General features: G+C 38.4%; 2 pseudogenes; both read left to right on the top strand.

The window, feature by feature from the left end:
* Window positions 1-13,992, top strand: part of LOC149263601 (chromatin assembly factor 1 subunit FAS2-like) — an 86,532-nt pseudogene extending 72,540 nt beyond the window's left edge.
* LOC149263602 (pentatricopeptide repeat-containing protein At2g22070 pseudogene) lies at window positions 13,681-16,233 on the top strand (annotated as a pseudogene).
* Window positions 16,234-21,946: the final 5,713 nt, after the last annotated feature.

Consider the following 21,946-nt stretch of genomic DNA (forward strand, 5'->3'; position numbering starts at 1 on the left):
GCTGAGAAGCCCTGTTGGGACAGATTGAATAGTTTTTCCAGGGAAGGTGGATAGGCATAATTGTGAAATTCTGGAGCCCAGCAGGCTGCCAGTCAAGATTGCGTAATTTCTAGAGGGCAGGATGGTTCCCCTCCATAATTGCGTAATTTCTTGAGGGAGTTGCTCAGCCTGCAGCTGGACCATGTCCGGAGAAACAACCTCTGAGGGCGATGCAACAAGCTATCATGCACAGGATGGAAATCCGTTAGAAAACCACTGAAGATTGTGTACTTGATAGTGCAAGACATGTTGCTCAGGATGGTTGGTAGGGAGGCTCCAAAACGAAACTAAGGAAAAATTTTGGAGGGTGGTTGTAGCCGCTACAACAAGTGTCCATTGATTTCCATGATCATACTATGAATGGTATGATGTTTTAGAGGTAGGGATATGCCTTGGTTTTTGGACCTTCCAATGCAAGGAAAGCTTTCTATCGAGAGGGGTCGCCTAAGGGACTATGTAGCAGAGAAGGGGATGCTCACAAAACTTGGAAGGTGTGTGACTGCACGGAAGGGGGTGACCGGGTTGCCTGAGGGACTATATAACAGATAAGGGAAGGTCAAGGAATACATTGATTTTTGTCATTAGCATTGCCAAATGGAATCAAAATCACATTAGGTGATCCGAATTGGATCCATAAATAACTGTTAGAAATACCATGACTGTATCAGGACAGGACAAACATCAAATAATTCCAAAACAATGATCAAAAACACCCTAAACCAGTGGCAATGGCAGCCAACGTGGAACGATGAGGACCTCGGTCAAAGAACGCTGACCGAGGCCCATGGAGACTGCGCGGGAGGCCGAATTAGCCCGTGAGAGCCCTGATCGAGAAACAGAGGTGGACTTTGATGCACGATTAGTGCTTAGCACTAATCACGCATCGCTGGGCAAAAAGGGCCAAAATGAAGTAGCCCCGAGCGCTTGGTCGTGTGGAGAGCCGGAGAACTGCTGGGCGAAAAGCGAAAAGGGCTAAAAGCTAAAGGTGGGACCCGCGCTCTGGAAAGCGACGGTATTTATCGGGGTTCCCTCAAATGGTAAGCGGTTTTGGATGGAAGCGGAGCGATCCCACTCAACGATCGACGCATGGCAAGCGGAGGAGAGAGAAAACCGTCGTTGATAATGCACTAATGGTCGAGCAAGTCAACCGTGTGAAATGTGTGTATGGCGTCGGATCTGGAGGCCCTAGATCTAACGGCTAAGATTGCGCCCGATGGAGAAGTGGAATCGACGAGGGATTGAGCCGCAGTTTGTAAAGGATTTGAGGTCCGTTTGACCACCATAGTGGAGGAAGACTCATTCCACAAATGTAACTAAAGAATTCAATCGATGAAGTAGGCTGGCACGAGTTACAGGAGGACATGTGGCCACTCCCTACACGTTGATGATGACGCCAAGCCAGGGAACTCCAAGCACAGCTACAGAAGGTGATTCAATGGAGGTGGAAGAGGAACTGAACAGTCTTGGGAACGGATGGCTCTAAAGCCATGAACAGAGACAGAAAACACAGTCAGAGACAGTCAGTCAAAGAGAATCCCGAGAGGAGGACGAGAGACAGAGAGACCAGAACCCCGAGAGGAGGACGGTACACAAAGAAGAAGACAGTGAAGAAAAATCAACAAAAGATAGAGGGCTGAGCTAACCAAAGGCAGCGTCAAGCACCAGAGAGCTTGAGAGATTCAAGCCATCCTAGAGAGGATCTGTCCGGACTAAGCACCACACTAGGCTCTCTCAATTGTAGACTAGAAGGTCACAGAGCTGGTAGGCAAGAAGAGTCTGTGCACTCCAATGGCTTGGGGAATCAAAGAACCACTCTGCCAAGAAAAATCTGCTTCAGGCAACTCATATTGAGCTCTGCATTATAATTCTCTGCTTAAGACACAATAAAACAAGGCCACCACTGAAAGCTGGACGGGAGATGTAGCCCTGGAGAATAGGGTGAACTCCTTATTAATTTCTTGTGTCTTGTATTTTCTTGTTGTATTTCTTTGTTGTCTTTCCATTTAATTGTCTGTGTATTGGCAATCTGATCGATCTGTTGCTTAAATAACATAGACACACACCAGCACATGAGTCTGTAATACCTTTATTCAACAAATCTTTAACTGAGGTCACTCATAGGGTGATTATCAGATCAAGTGGTATCAGAGCTTTAGGTTGTAAGGTTAGAAAAGCTTGTGTTGGTTTAGCTTGAACGCTCACTAGATCAAAGCTCAAATTAAGAGAAGGAGAGTTGGTGGAAACTAATCCTGAAATTCGGAGAGTCTATCCTCGGAAGACAATGTCAAAAGAAGGTTCTGTGGGGCCAGACCCTCAATTCATAGAAAGTTTCCTAGCTATAAAGTCTATGGTAGAAGAAATGTATAGGGACTTTAGAAAGCATAAGGTTGAAGATTCATCATGTTCTAAACAAGATAAAGAAGATGAGTCTCACTTCCATGACCACTCCAAAGGAAAATGGAAAGAGAAAAGCTTTCTCACACCTCATAATAGCCCTGTGCATAATAAGAAAGCATCTTTGATCAAGTTAGATGTTAAATTTGATTTGCCTATATATGATGGAGAGCTAAATGTTGAAAAGTTGGACAATTGGATTAGACAAATTGATGTGTATTGCAGGGTACAGAACATAGACTCAAACAAGAGTAAGATTTAGCTGGCAAGCCTACTCCTAGGAGGCACTGCCTTAGTTTGGTGGGAAGGCAGAACCCAAGCTGATATGAAAAGACATGGTAAGATCATTTCTGTCTAGAATGAATTTGTTGTTGTAATCAAAAAGCAGTTCTATCCATTGGCCTACATGTAACAAACCATTATGAGTTGGCAAACTCTTCGACAGTTGAAAGGGAAAAGTGTGCAAGGGTAGACTCAAGAATTTAGAAAGAGAGCACTGATCTTGGGTATCTCATTAGACTCACCAGAGACTCTTCTGAAGTACATTTCTGGTCTACACAGCTACATGAGGCATACCATCCTCATGTTTAATCCCACTAGTATATATTAGGTATCTGTACAAGCTACTCGTCTAGAAGCTAGAGGAAAGAATGGAAATCCAGAATTTGGGGGACCATCCCAACCCACTGTAAGCAAGACCAAGGAGAAAAGAAAGCAGAAGTGGAAAGTAAGGAAGGCTAACACTTCACAGAAAAGCAAAGCTTCATGCACTCATTGTAAAAAGGATGGGCATGATGATGAGCATTGTTGGATTCTGCATCCAGAGCTAAGACCTAAGAAATCTGAAGGCAAGAAGAAGAAGACTGTTGTAGCTATTTAGAAATATTTGGGGTCAGACTCAGGAGATGAAACAACTATAGCAGCCATAGGTATAAAAGGTAAGAATTCTGAAGCATCTACTAGTAATTTTGCTCAATCTCTTATTGATGAAGAAAATGAGAGAAAAAGGCATGAGCTTTTCCATATTCGAGTTATTTCCAAAAATCAAAAGATTGATACTTTGTTTGATAGTGGCTCACAGGTAAATCTAATTTCTGAAGCAATTGTAAAGAAATTGGGATTAGCAACTACACCTCACAAGAAACCATACCCATTAGGATGGTTGAATGATAAAGCACAACTACAAGTGACTAGACAGTGCAAACTCAAGTTTTCTTTTGGGTTAGCATTTGTAGATGAGGTTGAGTTAGACATAATTTCTTTGGATATATGTGGAATTGTTTTAGGAATTCCTTACTTGTATGATAGAAAGGCTATCTTCCATAGAGCTGAGAACAAGTATCTACTTGTTAAAGATGGAATCGAATACTTTGTAAGAGCTCACAAGCTCAAGAATAATTATACTCTCATAAATTTAGGGCAAATGAAAAGAATGATAAATTCATGTAAACAATTCTTACTGATGGTTGTAAAGGAAAAGAAACCTAATAAAACCAATGTATTTGAGGGCTATAATGCTGAACATCAAGCTGATATAGAAAAGGTTGTTTCAGAGTATGATGTCTTATTTCAAGAACCTAAAGGTCTGCCACCCAAAAAGGGAATAGGACATGATATTATTTTGTAGCAAGATGTTCCATTGGCTAACATTGGAATGTACAGGTTGTATGCTTTAGAGAATGCTAAATTCAAGAAGCAGGTGCAGGAGTTGCTCGAGAAAGGGTTCATCAGGCCTAGCACATCACCATGTGGATCACCAATAGTTTTGGTGAGAAAGAAAGATGGCTCGTGGATAATGTGCATTGATTACCGAGCACTGAATAAGATAACAATAAAAAATCGTTATCCCCTTCCTCGCATAGATGATATTTTATATCAACTAAAGGAAGTTGTTTATTTCACCAAGCTAGATTTGCATAGTGGAAATCATCAAGTCAGGGTTGCAGAACAAAATGCATGGAATACTGCTTTCAAAACAAAGAAGGGATTGTATGAATGGCTGGTTATGCCTTTTGGCTTAACTAATGCTCCTGCTAATTTCATGAGATTAATGAATGATGTACTCAGACCTTTTCTTGATGATTTTGTTATTGTGTACCTAGATGGCATTCTGATTTTTAGTAAAACATGGGAAGAACATTTAAATCATGTTAAGCAGACATTAGATGTTTTGAAAAGAGAAAAACATTATGTTAAACTCTCAAAATGTGAATTTGGCAAAACATCTCTCAACTACTTGGGTCATATAGTAGGGGGAGGTGAACTGAAAATAGATCCCTCTAAAGTGGCAGTCATTGTGAACTGGCCTAAACCCAGGTCTGCTACAGAAGTAAGAAGCTTCTTAGGAGCAACACAATATTGGAGGAAGTTCATTTCTAACTTTTCCTCAATCGCAGCTCCCTTACATGCTTTAACAGGATTGAATAAGGTGATTTAGTGGGGAGAAAAACATCAGAAAGCCTTCGACACCTTGAAAGAAAAGATTAGTACAGCACCTGTACTAGCACTGCCAGATCTACAAAGACCATTAGAGATCCAAACTGATGCCAATGACTATGCCATGGGAGCAGTGTTGAGACAGCACGGTAAACCCATATGTTATCATTCTGAGACTTTTAATCCTGCAGTAGTTAACTATCCTACATATGATAAATAATTGTATGCATTAGTTCAGAGTGTGAAAAAGTGGAAACATTACTTAATGGACAAAGAGACAGTAATACATATTGATCATCAACCACTTCAATATTTTCACTCCCAAACTAAGTTGCAACAATCAAGACATTACAAATGGATGGGTTTTCTACAACAGTTTCATTTAGTCATCAGATATAAAAATGGCATACATAACAAGGTTACGGACATGTTATCTAGACCCATTATAAATGCATCTACCATACTTAAGCATAATTTTGTGCTACATGAAAGCTATATTGAACAATATGCTTAGGATATGGATTTTAAAGATGTATATGCAACTTTGAGTCAAGGAAATAGAGTAGAAGAATTGGACTATCACATAAAGGACTGACTCTTATACCATTGTGGGAAACTCTGCATTCCACAAACTGAGAGGATAAAGATAATTAGGGAAGCACATACTTCTCTGATATCAGGTCACTTTGGGGTAAGTAAAACAGTTTCACAGCTGCAAAGGTTCTGCTATTGGTCGAAAATGAATGAGATAGTTTCTAGATATGTAAGAAGGTGTGCTATGTGTGCTAAAAGCAAGCCCAGCAATAGAAAACTAGGCTTGTACACTCCACTTCCAGTTCCTTCTCACCCTTGGGAAAGTGTTTCAATGGATTTTGTTGGAGGACTGCCTAAATCTAGGAAAGGTCATGATTATCTATATGTTTTTGTGGATAGGTTCAGCAAAATGTGTATTTTGATACCTTGTAATAAACAAATTATAGCTAAACAGACTGCAAAATTGTTCTTTGAACATGTATGGGTTCATTTTGGATTACCCACTTCCATTGTATCTGATTGAGACACCCGATTTGCGGGGAAGTTTTGGTCCATTCTATGGGAAATGATGGACACCAAACTGAAGAAAAGTACAGCTTTTCATCCACAAACAGATGGCCAGATAGAAGTAGTTAACAGGATAGTGATCCGGTTACTGAGAGGATATTGCAGCAAACATCCTAAGCTTTGGGATGAACACTTGTGTTATGTGCAACATGCTTACAATAGAGAAAAACACTCTTCTACACAGAGATCTCCTTTTGAGACCTGTTTTGGTTTCACACCAAAGTCTCCTTTAGATTTTGTCTTTGGTAAAGATACCATGGTCGATGGACATAGTGATGTGGACAAGGCAACTAGGTTCATTGAACAGATCCAAGAGATCCACCAGGTAGTACAGGAACAGCTGGAAAAGAGCAAAGCCAAATACAAAGCTAGGCATGATAAGCATCGGATGGAACATAGTTTTCAATTTGGAGACCAAGTTTGGTAGTATATCAACAAGGACAGGATGCAAGGTGAAGGTAAAAAGCTAAAGCCTATGAGGTATGCACCCTTTAGGATACTTGAGAAGATTGGTGAAAATGTTTTTCGCCTTGATTTGCCAGCTTACATGCACATCTACTCAGTCGTAAATGCAGATTGCCTGAGATTGTTTGAACCTTCAATGATTGAAGACCTTGAAGAGCAAAGTCAATTGCCTTCTATTGATGACCTGTTACTTGAATATCTTAATGAATTGCAGGAGGACACAGTGCTGGACAGGAAGATGAGGACGATGTGCAGGGGAGATGTTGAGTACCTCAAAATTGAGCTCAAAGGTTCAAAACCGAGGAATGTGAAGCGGATTGAGATTGGACAAGTGAGAAAACAATACCCTCACTTAGTCGATGCTTGAAAACCAACTTTTGGTGGTCCAAAAGCTTTTTCAGTGGGAAGGTCATGATCTGAATGGGATCCATAAAGAACTGTTAGAAAGACCATGACTATATCAGGTCAGGACAAACATCAAAGAATTCCAAAACAACGATCAAAAACACCTTGAACCAGTGGCAATGGCAGCTAGTGTAGAACGACAAGGACCTCGGTCAAAGCGTGTTGACCGAGGCCCATGGAGACTGCGCAGGAGGCCGAATTAGTCCTTGGGAGCCTCGGATTGGGAAACAGAGGTGGATTTTGATGCACAATTAGCGCTTGGCGAAAAGGGTCGAAATGGAGTAGCCCCGAGTGCTTGGTCGCGTGGAGAGCCGAAGAACTGCTAGGAAAAAAGCAAAAAGGGCTAAAAGCTAAAGGTGGGACTTGTGCTCTGGAAACAAGCGGTATTGATCGGGGCTCCCTCAAACGGTAAGCAGTTTTGGATGGAACCGGAGAGATCCCACTCAATGATCGATGTGTGGCAAGCGAAGGAGAGAGAAAACCGCCATTGATAGCGTGCTAATGGTCGAGCAAGTCAACCGCACGAAATGTGCGTATGGCATCGAATCTGGAGGCCCCAGATCTAATGGCTGAGATTGTGCCCGATGGAGAAGCAGAATCGACGAGGGATTCAGTCAGAGTTTGTAAAGGATTTGAGGTCTGTTTGATCGCCACAGTGGAGGAAGATTCATTCCACAAATGTAACTGAAGAATTCAACCGACAAAGCAGGCTGGCGCGAGTTACAGGAAGACATGTGGCCACTCCCTGTGAGCGGATGATGACGCTGAGCCAGGGAACTCCAAGTGCAGCTGCAGAAGGTGATTCGGCGAAGGCGGAAGAGGAACTGAACAGTATTGGGAACGGATGGCTCTAAAGCCATGAACAGAGACAGAAAACACAATTAGAGACAGTCAGTCAGAGAGAATCCTGAGAGGAGGATGAGAGACAGAGAGACCGGAACCCTAAGAGGAGGACGGTACACAGAGAAGAAGACAGTGAAGCAAAAGCAGCAGAAGACAGAGGGCTGAGCTGACCAAAGGCAACGTCGAGCACTAGAGAGCTTGAGAGGTTCCAGACTGAGCACCACACTGGGCTCTCTCCATTGTAGACCAAAAGGTCACAGAGTTGGTAGGCAAGAAGAGTTTGTGCACTCCAGTGGCTTGGGGAATCCAAGAACCACCCTGCCAAGCAAAATCTACTTCAGGTGACTCATATTGAGCTCCTGCATTGTAATTGTCTTCTTAAGACACAATAAAACAAGGCCACCACTGAAAGCTGGACCGGAGATGTAGCCCTAGAGAATAGGGTGAACTCCTTATTAATTTCTTGTGTCTTTTATTTGCTCACTGTATTTCTCTGTTGCATTTCCATTTAATTGTCTGTGTATTGGCAATCTGATTGATCCGTTGCTTAAATAACATAGACACACACTAGCACATGATTCTGTAATACCTTTATTCAACAAATCTTTAACTGAGGTCACTCATAGGGTGATTATCAGATCATTAGGAGTGTGCCCTGGAACAATGAGTCGATAATTGTTCATTGAGAGAACAAGTAGCGCTGGAAATTGGATGTATATTTTGACCTTCACAATGGATTCTAGACTTCCTGGAAGGAGGTGAATCCTAGTACTACTTTTGAGGGTGGATGTGTGAGCTTCTAGATTCCCTTGTTACTTATACATGCACCCTATCCTTTTATTTTTTGGTTAAAGAAAATGCTCAAAAGTGTATATGTGTATATGATTGCGAACACTATATCGAACTGGATTTATAAAGCTCCGTGAGCAATATGGCTATTTTCTGGTTGAAGAAAATGTGCATGAGTATATATCTGGTTGTTATTTTAAATATTATAATGAGCTATGCTATAAAGCTCTAGTAAATTGTATGATTTTCATGTTTTCAACAAGATGTCATTGTAAATATTGCAATGAGCTGTGTTATAAAGCTCCATGGGCAGTATGTTTTGTTTTTAGTAGTTTGTTGGTCATAGGTGTCATAGAACACCGAGTATGGTGATTCCCCAAGGGGAATGTTCTGTAACAACGCCTGGTTGAATTTCTTGTAAAATAATAAATAAGACCAAGGTTATGGGACACCTATTCTAGGCTGAATGGTGAGAAAAACATCCTAGTGGGTGTCACTTTCGATTTATTATGGCTAAGGAAATTAACAAAGGAAAAGAGGCATTAATTGACTTTTTATTTATGAAATAATGAAGATGAAAGGTCACATGTTTGCATGAGGATGAAATTAAAGGAAAATAGAGTAAAATGAAGAAAATAGAGGCCTCAATGATAAAAAGGCTTTTGAGGATCAGTTCACAACTTTTTTCAATTGAAGCTTTTGTCAGTTGGACTTTTTCAGTTTTAGCTTGGAGCTCTCTCTCATACTCTTACACACTTAGATAAATATTAGAGCATTCTTGGAGCATGCTTGGAGCATTCTAGTCTCACTTGGATTTGGAGGAAGAAGGAAAAAGGAAAGTAGGAGAGCGTAAGGGAACAGGTGGATCAGTGACTACAGTTAGATTTCTTTGTAGGTATTGAGTTGCATGTATGGTTTCCTTGCTAGTTTTGGCATGCATGGTACATGCATGTGGTTTCTTGGTTATGAGTTGTCATTATCATGGAGGATTTCCTAAATTGACAGTGGTTTTTCCTAGCCTTGCAATTTCCTGGATAACCATGGTGTTGTGGGTTTTTCACATGTTTGATTTCTAATTGGTTCTCGTGTTTCTTATGGTCGTGGGTTGAGTTACTAGTTCTTGGAGCCTTGGTTGAACAAATGCTCTCTAAGCCTTGGAACAACTTGGGTTGAGTTACTATTCCTAGAGCCTTGGTTGGAAAAATGCTCTGGAGCCCTTGGTGGGTTGAGTTACTACTCCTGTAGCCTTGGTTGGACAAATGCTTTGGAGCCATGTGAAAATTGTGGGTTGAGTTACCAGTCCTAGAGTTAGGTTGGAACAAATGCTCTGGAGCCGTGCGAAAACTATGGGTTGAGTTACTAGTCCTAGAGTCGGGTTGGAACAAACGCTTTGGAGCCCTGGATAGCTTGGGTAGAGACTGAACTAGTGATGGTTAGTGATGTATGACTGTGAGGTGGAATCATTGGTTGAGGGTTGAGGTGGTTTGGCCTCTGGAAGCCTTGGTTTGGTTTTGTTTTGGTTATTCCATGAGATCCCACATTCTTGTTTAGAATATGGCACAAGGGTGATTGGCTGAAAGAGAGATTTGGTTCATCCCTATCTATGGTTAGGTGGTACATGGAAGTCCTTAACTTGGTTGGTAATTTCATATGTAATAAGAGATATTCTTATACTGTGATTAATGTATATATGTTGAAAATATGTTGGTGATATTATGGTTGAGTTGCCATGGTTTACATGCTAGTTAATTTATGACTATATGTTGTTCATATGATGTGTATCTTCTATGGCTCTTGTTATGAGTAGTTTATCTATTGATTGGTCAATGAATGTATGAGCTAACAAATGTTATTGAATCTAACATGAGAGGGAATTAGACCTTCTTAATGAATCTTAGATATGTTTATGACTCCCTTGTTCATATATGTATTCATGACCTGTAGATTACATGTTTTCCATATGTTTGACGAAATGTTTGTCATGATTAGGTTAAGTCTTCGATCAATTTTTGTGTTAGAGGCTTTGTATTTGTGTTATTTATTGTTTTGGAAAGTCTCATCAAGTTCTGGGAAATGATGAGGAGTCAGCTAGCACTGAAAAGGTGGCAATGATGTCGCAGTTGCAGGCTCAAAACTGGAAAATTGGGACTGCAATTGCTACCTTGCAAGATTATTTATGTGACTGGAGGCTTGTAGTTGCATGGATGCAAGCTTGTGCATGGGACCAACAATATAGATTAGTAAAAAGTAGTCTAGCTCAGGGTTTGGGCACCTGGAGTGTTTGTCTATCTCCTATGGGTCTTGTAGCTCCTAAAGAAGGTCAATAAAGTTTCAGTTTGTCAATTCCACTTCCTTAACTTTACTTAGGAGGTTGAGTCATATCATAGTAACTCTTCGTCACATGTTTACCCTGATAGACCAATGAACTTGGGTAAATGTGAGAGGAGGGTGTTATAGTACTATCAATTTTGAGAGAGAGTTAGGTACCTCTCTCCATCTAAAAGATGTCCTCTACGATCCAGGCTGAAGAAGATCCTTGTTTCAGTAGCTACCCTTGAGGACAAGGGTTATGATGTCCTTTTTAGTAGATGTAAGGCTTACCTCACTCACTTAGCTTTTGGATGTAAGAAGAAGATACATGTCAGGATGAAGAATATGTACCTACTATAGGTTGAGACAGGCACACCCTTGAGCAACAGGGCAAGAAGTGTGCAGAGTAGTGACATGAGGGTTGAGGAGAGAAAAATTATGAGGGAGTCATTAGAGCGAGAGAAAGTTAGAGCTCCCATGAAGGAGCCTCAACCAGTATCACAATTTGAGTCTCAGTGAGTTGGCAAGTGGGTCGACTAGTAGGTTGATGAAGACAAGAAACCATGATGAGTGTAGGCAGCCACTCAATCAATGACTCCAAGCACAGGTAGGAGGGGAGCCAAGTGGGCCAACCAAGAGTTCCAGGAGTGAGTTGAGACTCCTAGCTCCATGTTTAGATAGAGTAAGCAAACACAAAAGTACACCAGGTATATGGCATTGATTAATGAGTTGATAGACTTAAATCTAGAGGTAAAATCAATAGTAGGCTTAATTGGTGTGTACAAGGTGGATCATATGAGCATGGTTGGAAGGAACATGTTTTCAGACTAGATTCCACAACAGGAAGAAATGAAGTCTTCTAGTTTAGAGGGAGCAACTACAATAGTGGATGACGTGGTGGTGTTGGAGATAGATCCAGGTGGAGGATGTTCTTCCAGAAGTACCTTCCTTTTTAAGAGGGAGTGTTGAAAATGTAGTGAGTAAAGGTATTTTGGCTTATGCCTTAGCCAATGAAGAGCTCAATTTGTATTTCTCGCAGTATGAGTGCAAGCTCGTGAGTTAGGCTTCAGTTAGGATGAGTTTATTTCTAGTTTACTAAAATAATCATCAAGAAGACATGCAAAGAGTTGGAGCTTTAGTTAAGTGGAGTCTTCATTAATTTGACTACAAAACGAGGTGGTACTTATAGGTTTAGTTACAGAAAGTTAGTCTTCAACCTTGATTGAAGGGAGAACAAGTTAATACTCCAAGTTTTGATTGGAGAGAGAATCTGTTGGACTCTCAGTTAACTCTTCAATCAAAACTTGAGTTTCTGAATTGAGTTAGGCCCCTTGCATGCTCAAATTGGGTCTATAAAGAGGAGGATGAAGGCACAAGAAATAATAAGATTTTGTACACAAGGTTTGTGAGACAAGATAGTTCACTAGTTTGTGAGATCATTCTTGATTGTGGAGAACATAGAGAGCTTGTTTGCTAAGAAATAGGAGATCACAAGTGCACAAGAATTTAGGAGATTAATTGTGTGTAGATTTGAGGAAGCTTTCGCCCTAAGAAAAAGGAGCACAATTGTGCTAATAAATAAGAGACTTGTGGAGATTAGCGCAAGAGAATAGGAGCCACAAATGTGCTAGGAAATAGGGGCTAATTTTTGCAAGTCAAGGAGGAAGCAGGGGAACAGTTGCACCCTAGAGGGATGATATCAATAAGTGATCAAGGAAATATGAGATCAATTGTATCAATTGAGATTAGTGAGAAGAAGCAGAGCGCTTTCTCAGAGACAGATTGCTTTTAATAGATCCAATTACTCAAGAACAATCAATAAAATATCACTACAAATATAACATGTTTTCCCTTTTTGGTTTCCTAGGTAAACAAGCGTGTCAATTTGTGTGATTTTGCTTTTATATTTGGTGTTTATTTGGCTGCTTATAAGTTGTTAAGAAACTTTGTATCTTGGTGAAAGTAAATTTGGTTTCAGTATTTAGTTGTCTTGTTTTCAACTATTCATCTATGTAGTTGCAGAGTTTTATGGAAATTTAACATCCCATAGTAATCTGCCCATGGATTGCATGTGATGGAGCCTTTAAAATGCTAGGAAGACTTCATTGTAATGGGCGAGGGAGGTGAGTGGTGAAGGCTCACTTGGTCCACTTGGTCAGGGTTTTGGCCAAGTGATCTAATGGAACTTCATTGGGTTGGGTTTTTCCTTAGAGTTGGGGTTTTCCCAAGGTAAATATTGTGTTTACTATGTTTCATGTTTGTTGCTAGTTATTTTTTATTTTTCCTCTCAGTGAATCATAATAAATACTTTTTCTCTTGGAGTAAAATTTCCTATAGGCATGGTGTGGAATAGAAAAATGAGAACAACCCATGTACATATGGAAGAAGAGAGAAGAGATTGTTAGGATAAGTGAAGACAACGAATTTGAAACAAAGCAACACTTCTTTTTTTATTGCTTTACCACATAGTAATGCTTTTGGGACCATGGTTTTTTGGTTTCCCATGGATTGCATGTGATGGAGCTTTTAAAACTATGGATTGCATGTGATGGAGCCTTTAAAATGCTCAAAAGATTTCATTGTAATGGGCCAAGGAGGTGAATGGTGAAGGTTCACTTGGTGGGCTTGGTCAAGGTTTTTGCCAAGGGATCTAATGAAATTTCATTGGAGTGGGTTTTTCCCGTTGGCATTTTCCCAACTAAATATTGTGTTCACAGTGTTTCATGTTTATCCCTAGTTATTTTTTATTGTTCCTTTTAGCAAATCACAATAAATATAGAATTTCCCAACTAAATATTGTGTTCACAGTGTTTCATGTTTATCCCTAGTTATTTTTTATTGTTCCTTTTAGCAAATCACAATAAATATAGAATTTCCTACGTGAAGTAGAAAAATGAGAACAACCCAAATACTTAAGGAAAAAGTGGTTGTTTAGGATAAGTGAAAACAACTAAGTTGAAACAAAGCAACACTTAGTTAATGCTGGTATTTATTTTTTTAGCGAAAAGGTTAGTTGACATGTATGTTAAGTGCGGCAGAGTAATGGATGCTATCAACGTGTTTCAAAGAATGCTGGAGTGGAATGTGTTTTCATGGACTAGAATGGTTGCAGGATTGGCAAAATGTAGACAAATCATGGATGCGCGTCAACTGTTTGACAAAATGCCTGAACGAAATGTGGTCTCATGGACTGCTCTGTTTGCAGGTTAGGCTCAATTTGGGTGTTCTGAGGAGGCCTGAGCCTTTTTTTGTTTGTGAAATGCAACCAGCGGTATAAAAGCTGTCGAGTTTTCTTTTATTGATTTGAAGTTTCTATGATCTATATTCTTTGTAGTATTATTTTACGGAGTCATCGTATTCATGTTTGATTGTAATCGACGTTTTAAACCAACTTTTCTGATTCATCATCGAAATTAGATCCATGATAATGAACCAACCTCTGTGGTTCAGTGCATGCGCAAGCTTAACAGCTCTGAAACAGGGCAGGCAGTAAATACCTTTGCTATGAAATCTGGATTTGAGTGCAATGTTTTTGTTGCAAGTGCCCTTGTGGACATATATGCTAATTGTGAAACAATACAATATGCTAATTGTGAAACAATACAATATGCATGCAAAGTGTTTGATGAATTTTACATGATTGTATGCACAAAATGCTATCATGGAATACAATGATTGCAGGATACGCCAAGTGTGGAAGCATAGTGGATTCTCTGAAACTGTTTGAGAATATGCCTGAAAGGGATGTGGCATCGTGGACTACCATGATTACGGGATATGCCCAACTTGGGCATAATGAAATGGCTCTGAAATTCTATTGCAAAATGCAAGACTCTGGCATGAAGGCAGATGAGTTAACCTTTGCTAGTGTCTTAAGTGCATGTGCCGGTTTGGCAGTGTTAATACAGGGAAGGCGAGCCCATGGTCTCATAATCAGATCTGGTTTTGAGGTTTGCTTGTCTGTTGGAAATGCCCTGATGACCATCTATGCCAAATGCGGGGTTGTGGATGATGCATTCCAAATGTTTGACACAATGGCTCAACGCGATATGGTAACTTGGTCTGCGATGATTACAGAGTATGCCCTGCATGGACACGGGGAGGAGGCAGTTCAGCTTTTTAAACAAATGTTGGGAACAGGCATGAGGCCTGATCATGTCTCTTTTGTTGGTGTTCTCTGTGCTTGTAGCCATGCTGGACTAGTGAATGAAGGCCGGAAGTACTTTGATTCTATGACGAGAGACCATGGAATTACACCGGGAGCTGATCACTATGCTTGCCTCATTGACCTTCTTGGGCATGCTGGGCACTTGGATGAGGCAGAGGAATTTATTAACAACATGCCATTTGAACCTGATGTTGGTGCGTGGGGGGATTGCTGAGTGCCTGCAGAATCCATGGCAATGTGGAGCTTGGAAAGCGTGCAGCATCAGCTCTTTTTACGTTGGAACCACAAGAAGCTACCCCATATGTGCTGCTGTCAAACATCTATGCTGCAGTTGGCAGGTGGGATGATGTGGCAAAAGTGAGAAAATTAATGAAAGATGTAGGAGTTAAAAAGAGACCAGGGTGTAGCTGGATTGAGGTCAAGAACAGGGTGCATGCATTTGTGGCAGAGGACAGATCACATCCACAAACAGAGGAGATTTATGCAATGTTGGAGGTGTTGGCTCAGCAGATGAAGGGGGCAGGGTATGTGCCTGATACTAACTTTGTTTTGCATGATGTGGAGGAGGAGCATAAGGAGCACATGCTCTACCACCACAGTGAACAGCTGGCAATTGATTTTGGGCTAATCAGCACATCTCCCAGAACAACAGTTCGAGTTGTCAAGAACCTCCGGGTGTGTGGTGCCTGTCATATGGCTATCAAGATTATCTCCAAAATTGTTTGTCGAGAATTAATTCTGAGGGATGTCAACAGCTTCCATCATTTTAAGTATGGCGTGTGTTCTTGCGGGGATTACTGGTAATTAGATTTTTAGTGTGGCCATGTCAGGAGGGAATGGTTATTTGAAATGAGTCTAGAAGCAGACAGAACGATATCTTTTTGCACCTTATGTTCTCTGGTTGAAAATTTTATGTACTATTAGAAGTCTTCATGGGGTATATTGTGTTATCAATCAGGCAATTTGAAATTCTTGGTAATACGAGCTCTTTCGCTGCAATCCATTCTCAGATTCACTGTACTTCATTATTTATATTTCCACTTGTATAGCTCATGCATGTGGTGACCTCATGACCACCAGAGAAGAAATGCCGCGTATTCCAATTCATCATAGACTTTTGCTGTCTATGTTGCATGTGGATGTAATCTCTTCATGGCATTGGGCTTATGGCCGTGGAATGTGGAAGATCTCCTTTTGTTCTCAAGTACGCTTCTGCAGTGTACTGTGCCTTTATGTGCTTGAATAGATATCAACATAAACTTGATGGAATTTTTGTTAACATAGGCTTTAGATCATAATAGTAAATTCATTGAGACTTTTTCATATTTGTGAAAGATTTCTGGATGAAACTGTGTTAGGATTTTTAATCTGTCCACACTCCACCATCATCCATCATCTGGCTTTAGATCATAATGGTAAATTTATTGAGACTTTATCAGATTTGTGAAAGATTTCTGGATGAAACTGTGTTAGTATTTTAATCTGTCCACACTCCACCAACATCCATCATCCGGTATTAGAGAAAAATGGGATAACAAAGGATAAAGCATAGAGGAGCTCAAGGATTGAGGTAGGAAATAAGAACTCGACAAAAATGAAATTGAGGTAGGAAATAAGAACTCGACAAAAATGAAATTAAGGTTAACAAATATATGTAAATTCAAAATTCAAAATTTGGATAAGGATGAAAATATATACATGAAAATCCAAACTTGAATAAGGATGTAAGAAGGAGAAAGGATAAGGTTAATTAAATTCGTAAGGTAAGAAGGAGAAAGGATAAGGTTAATTAAATTTGTAAGGATAATATGATGAAGATAAATAAAATAAATAAGAAAAGGAGAAGATAAAATAAATTGAGATTGATAGATTAAAAAGAGAAGATAAAATAAATTGAGATTGAGATTGGAATAACTAATAAGGATAATGAAAAGAGAAAGGAGGAAAAGGGGAGGAGATGGATAGGGGGACAAGAAATTTAATGAAAAAGTTGATGGATAGCAGGTTCTTAAGATTGACTCATTTTAAATACATTTTCTCTATTGAAATTATTGGGGTGCTTCTTGATTTTAAGAGCTTCCTCAATGATACAAGAGTTGTAAAAAAGAACATGGGCTAGGATTTTGGATTGATTAGAATAAATAAGGTGTTTTGAATTAAAAGTGTTATGCAATGGTTGACTTTGATAAATAGAGATGGTTGGTATCAGATATATGCTCCTTCAAGCGGGCTTTGAAGCGACGACGTGTCTGGTCAATATAAGACTTCTCACATGAACAAGGAATCTAATAAGCCCATGAACATAGCATGGGGTTAGACTTATCTTTGGTTGACTGAAACATCTACTTGAAAGTTTTATGAAGTTTAAAAATTGTTTTAATGTTCCTTCATAAGATTTTAGAAATGAACCTTTAGTGGTCCCCTTAATATAGGGAAGAGGGGCTTGGCCTTGGGGAGGAGACAGAAAACAAAGAGGGACTTGGGATTAGAGATAGCATGAAAATTTTTACGGATTTGAGATGAGGTATAGCCATTGGTTCTGAAAGCTTGGAAAATGTGGGTTTTTTTCGAGGGAAGGTATGAGGAGCAAATATTTTGAGGGCTTGAGAGATGAGAATTTTGAGAACTAATTTTTGGGATGGGTGGAGGTGTGAATGAGCATGGGGATACCAATTAGTGTGGGTCTTCTTTTGGTAGACTTGATGGGTTAGGGAATCATTAGGTCGCCGGATAATAAGGACATAAAGGAAGGAGATTTATCAGTTTCAATTTCCATGGTGAATTGAATATGAGGAGAAATGTTGTTGAGATGGGAGAGAAAGATATTAAACATAGTCAGGTCGTGTTTCCAAATGACGAAAGTGTCATCGACAAATCAGATACATCACTTTGACTTTTGATGCCAAAAGTCGAGAGTTTTGGTTTCAAAGAATTCCATGAAGATCTAAGCAACAACAAGAGATAGGGATGAACACATTTCCGTACCTTCAGTTTTCTCATAAATGGTGCCTTTGAAAGAAAAGAAAGTGGATGAGAGGCAATGCTTAACAAGGTTGAGAGTTTCATAATCAACAAGCTTAAAGATCATATCAATGGCTCGAGGAACTGGGATTTAGTGATTAGAGACACAATGTCAAAGTTGACTAATATTTCGTGATCATCAACAAGGATATCTTTAGTTTTAAGAATAAAATCAATGGAATCTTTCATGTAAGAGGGGAGGATCACACAAATTGTTGAAGCTTAGAGGCTAGATATCAGCCAAGAGCATGGGCTAGGGCCCCTATGGTACTAACAATGGTTTTAAGAGGGACCCCAGGTTTGTGAATATTTGGAAGCCCATAGATTTTGGGAGTTTGGGGGTATGGGGAATAAGTTGTTGTTGAATGGAGGCTTTTATAGAAGAGATTTTAATGGCTTTAGTGACAAGCTGCGAAATGGAATTAATGGGGTTTTTGGGCAAGATTTTATAGGAACCAGAAGAAAGAAGATCAAGAGGTGCTCTCTACCTAGTATGAATGAGATGTTGTAATGCCTCTTGTCCTATTATGTAAATATTTTGACTTGGTAAAATTACCTAAAAATAAAATAAAATAAAGGATTAAAATAAAATTGAGGTAAAATAATCAATTTACCATTGATGGTTTTTGGGCTCTAGGTTTTGAAAACCTATAGTTTTCTCAATGATATATATATATATATATATATATATATATAAACAACCTAGATCCATCTTAATTCCTTATCTACCAAATGCCGAGTGAGATCAAATCTCTTGAGGTGCAAACCTCAAAGAGTGAAAAGTGATTTGATTCCTCTCGACACTAGGTAGATTTAGAGTTGAGATGGATTTAGGCTAGTTGTAGTCACTGTGCTAAGAGACACTCTCCAGTCTAGCATGGAAGAGATGTTGTAATCTCGTGTTATTTATGAGTTTAGACTTCTGTGATGTAGACATTTTTGACTCGGTCAAATAAATGTGAGTATGGAAGAGATCCTATAATATTATGTTATGTAAATCAAATAAAAAAAATATATATATATATATATATATATATATATATATATATATATATATATATATTAATAGATGAATTTTTCTGATTATTTTTAACCAAAATTTGGTAGAGATTTTTTAAAACTTGAGTTTAAGTTATTTAATTTGCATAATTCTAGTCCTCAAGGAATTTTTAAGGTGCCAAATCTATTTATGCATTCAAAAACGTATTTTAAACAACAAAACTCACAATTTTACTTGAAATTATATCACGAAATTCAAATACAAGAAACTATTTCATATATAAATTAAATAATCTAACCTATAAATAAAATGACTTTTTTATACATTTGAAATACCATAATATATATATTTTATTTTTCTTTTACTTTAATTCAGAAAACCTTATTTTTTGTCATTCATCAAAACACAAATTGACAAGGACACTGACCACATCAAATCTATCTAATCTGTCTCCCATATTAAAAGGGGTTTAATTGAAGTGTTGGGTGTAACTTTTCCGCTTATGCATTGCTAAACATTTGATGCCTGTGGGAGTAGTGCCATTGGGACTACAAAGCTAAATTTGGTTTAATATTTTTAAAACTTTTACAGAAGAAGTGAAGTTCGGTTTGAATTTGTTTATTTGAAATGCTTTCAAAATCTACCATCGACATAAACACAACATGACTCAATAAAACAAAGCAAACAATAAACATCAAATAATAAGTTAATGATTTGGAAATTAATGATTCCCGCATTATTTTCTATCTTGTTTTCCAAATATCACATCATTCGCAGGTTTCAAATAAGATGAAAAGGAAAAAAATTAACTTATAATTAACTCAATGCATAATATTGCATCATTCCCAAAGATGAGCTAATAATTAACCATGCAATGAGTTAATGCATGTTGTTTATTGAGGAATTCCATAACAACTTAACACGTAAAAACTACTAGGAATTCCATAACAACTTAGGTGGTTTAACAATTTAGCTAGTTTAAGAATACAATAGTTGTTGTTTTATGGCCATTGTTTTAAGCAAATGCATTCAAAAGTACATCAAATGAGAAAGTTTAAATACTTTTTAAAAAAATTTCTAACAATTGGGCATGATCTTATTTAACATCGTAGGATTTATAATTTGAAAGTGTTTTTTAGGTATGTTGTTTTGTTTAACAATTGGGCATGATCATTTAATATGGCAGGATTTATTATTTGAAAGTTTTTTGCAGCCATGTTTTTTTGTCTAACAATTGGGCATGAACATTTAACATGGCAGGAGTCATAATTTGAAAGTTTTTTGCATACATGCTGCTCTGTCTAACAATTGGGCACAAACATTTGACATGATAGGATTCATAATTTGAAAGTTTTTTGCAATCATGTTGTTGAGCAAATTTTCTTTCTCTTTGTGGTGTTTTTCTCACATAGGGCCTTCTAAGCATATGAAGAAAAAGTTTCATCATGCGTGGAAGCCCTTCCTTGCTCTGATGACATCAAGAAACAATAGGGTCCATCAAGTTAATTGTTCGGTTAAGGAAACATGTTTTTAGTGATGAAGTTTGAGTGAATTAGAGTATGGGGTACTCTTCCTGGTTATGCCTGTCAGTAGAGTAAGTTGAGACAGTGAAAGGAACCTCGTCACAACCTGGCTGGTTGAACAAGACAATAATTGTGTCCTGGCTATTGTCTTAAACGCATTTATAAGAGAATTAAAGGAATCAAATGCATTGAAATTTGCTTCTAGCAATTGGGCATGATCATATCTCCTGATCAAGTTATTTAATATAGCAACATCCATGCATTTAGGTATTTTTGCAATCATCTTGTTAATCATATACTCTTACCTCTTTATGGTGTGTTTTTTCACATGTGGGATTTTTAGCATATGAAACAAAGCTTTCATCATACTTAGAAACCTTGCTCTGATGACATCAAGGAACAATAAGGTCTATCAAGTTAATTGTTTGGTTTGGGAAGTATGTTTTTTACAATGGAGTTTGAGTGAATTAGAGCACAGGGTATTCTTCTCTTTGTGCTTGAAGAACCGATGCTCCATCTCTAATAACAATGTTATTGAGCTGAGAGACTTATTCTACAACCTAGTATGATGTGTAACTCTGTCTGTCCATCATCAAAGTTGAAATTTTAATCATGTTCGCCCAAATAAAAATAAAAATAAAATAAAATAAAAATTAATAAACTATACAAAATATTTAAGTAATGTTGATCTATTAAAAAAAAAATTGTAAGTGAAGAAATTGGATCCCTCTCTATTCATATTAGATCCGTATTTAAAATGAATCTATACTGGTTATTATTAAATGGTTCCACATTCATTGGTTTCTTTTTTGCTTCTCGTCAGAAAATTGATATCAATTAGGTTTCTCTATTTGCCATTAGAAGCATAACTCTGTGAGTAGAGTAGGTTGAGACTAAGAGGAATTCCATCACAACTCGGTTGCAAAATGCAATAGTTGTTTCATGGCAGTTGTTTTTACTCAAATGCATTTAGAAGAGGATCAAGTGAATCAATATAAAGTTCAGAGAATGATCAAATACCTTAAAATCTTATTCAAAGGCATTTAGAAGAGCATCAAGTGAATCTATATCAAATTTGGAGAAAGATCAAATACCTTGAAATTTGCTTCAAACAACAGGGCATAGTCATAACTCTAGGTCAAGTTATTTGACATAAGAGAATCTTTACATCAGAAGCTTCTTTACATCTTCAAGGTGTTTTTCTCACATTGGGGCTTTTCAGCATATGAAACAAAGTTTTCATTATGCTTGAAAACCATACTTTGCCAACATCAAGATACAATAGGGTCCATCAAGTTAAGTGTTCAGCTTGGGAAGCAGGTTTTCTACAAATGGAGTTTGAATGAATTACAGCAGGGCAGCCATTGAAGAACTGAAGCTTCATCTCCATTGTTATTTTTGTTCATTCCCTAATTCTCTGTTTCTTCTCACAAAATTGATTTCAATTGGGTT

Source organism: Pinus tabuliformis, chromosome 6, assembly GCF_031772625.1.
Source record: "Pinus tabuliformis cultivar Carrire ecotype Pingquan chromosome 6, CPIR1, whole genome shotgun sequence".
In the NCBI taxonomy this organism is placed as follows: Eukaryota; Viridiplantae; Streptophyta; class Pinopsida; order Pinales; family Pinaceae; genus Pinus; species Pinus tabuliformis.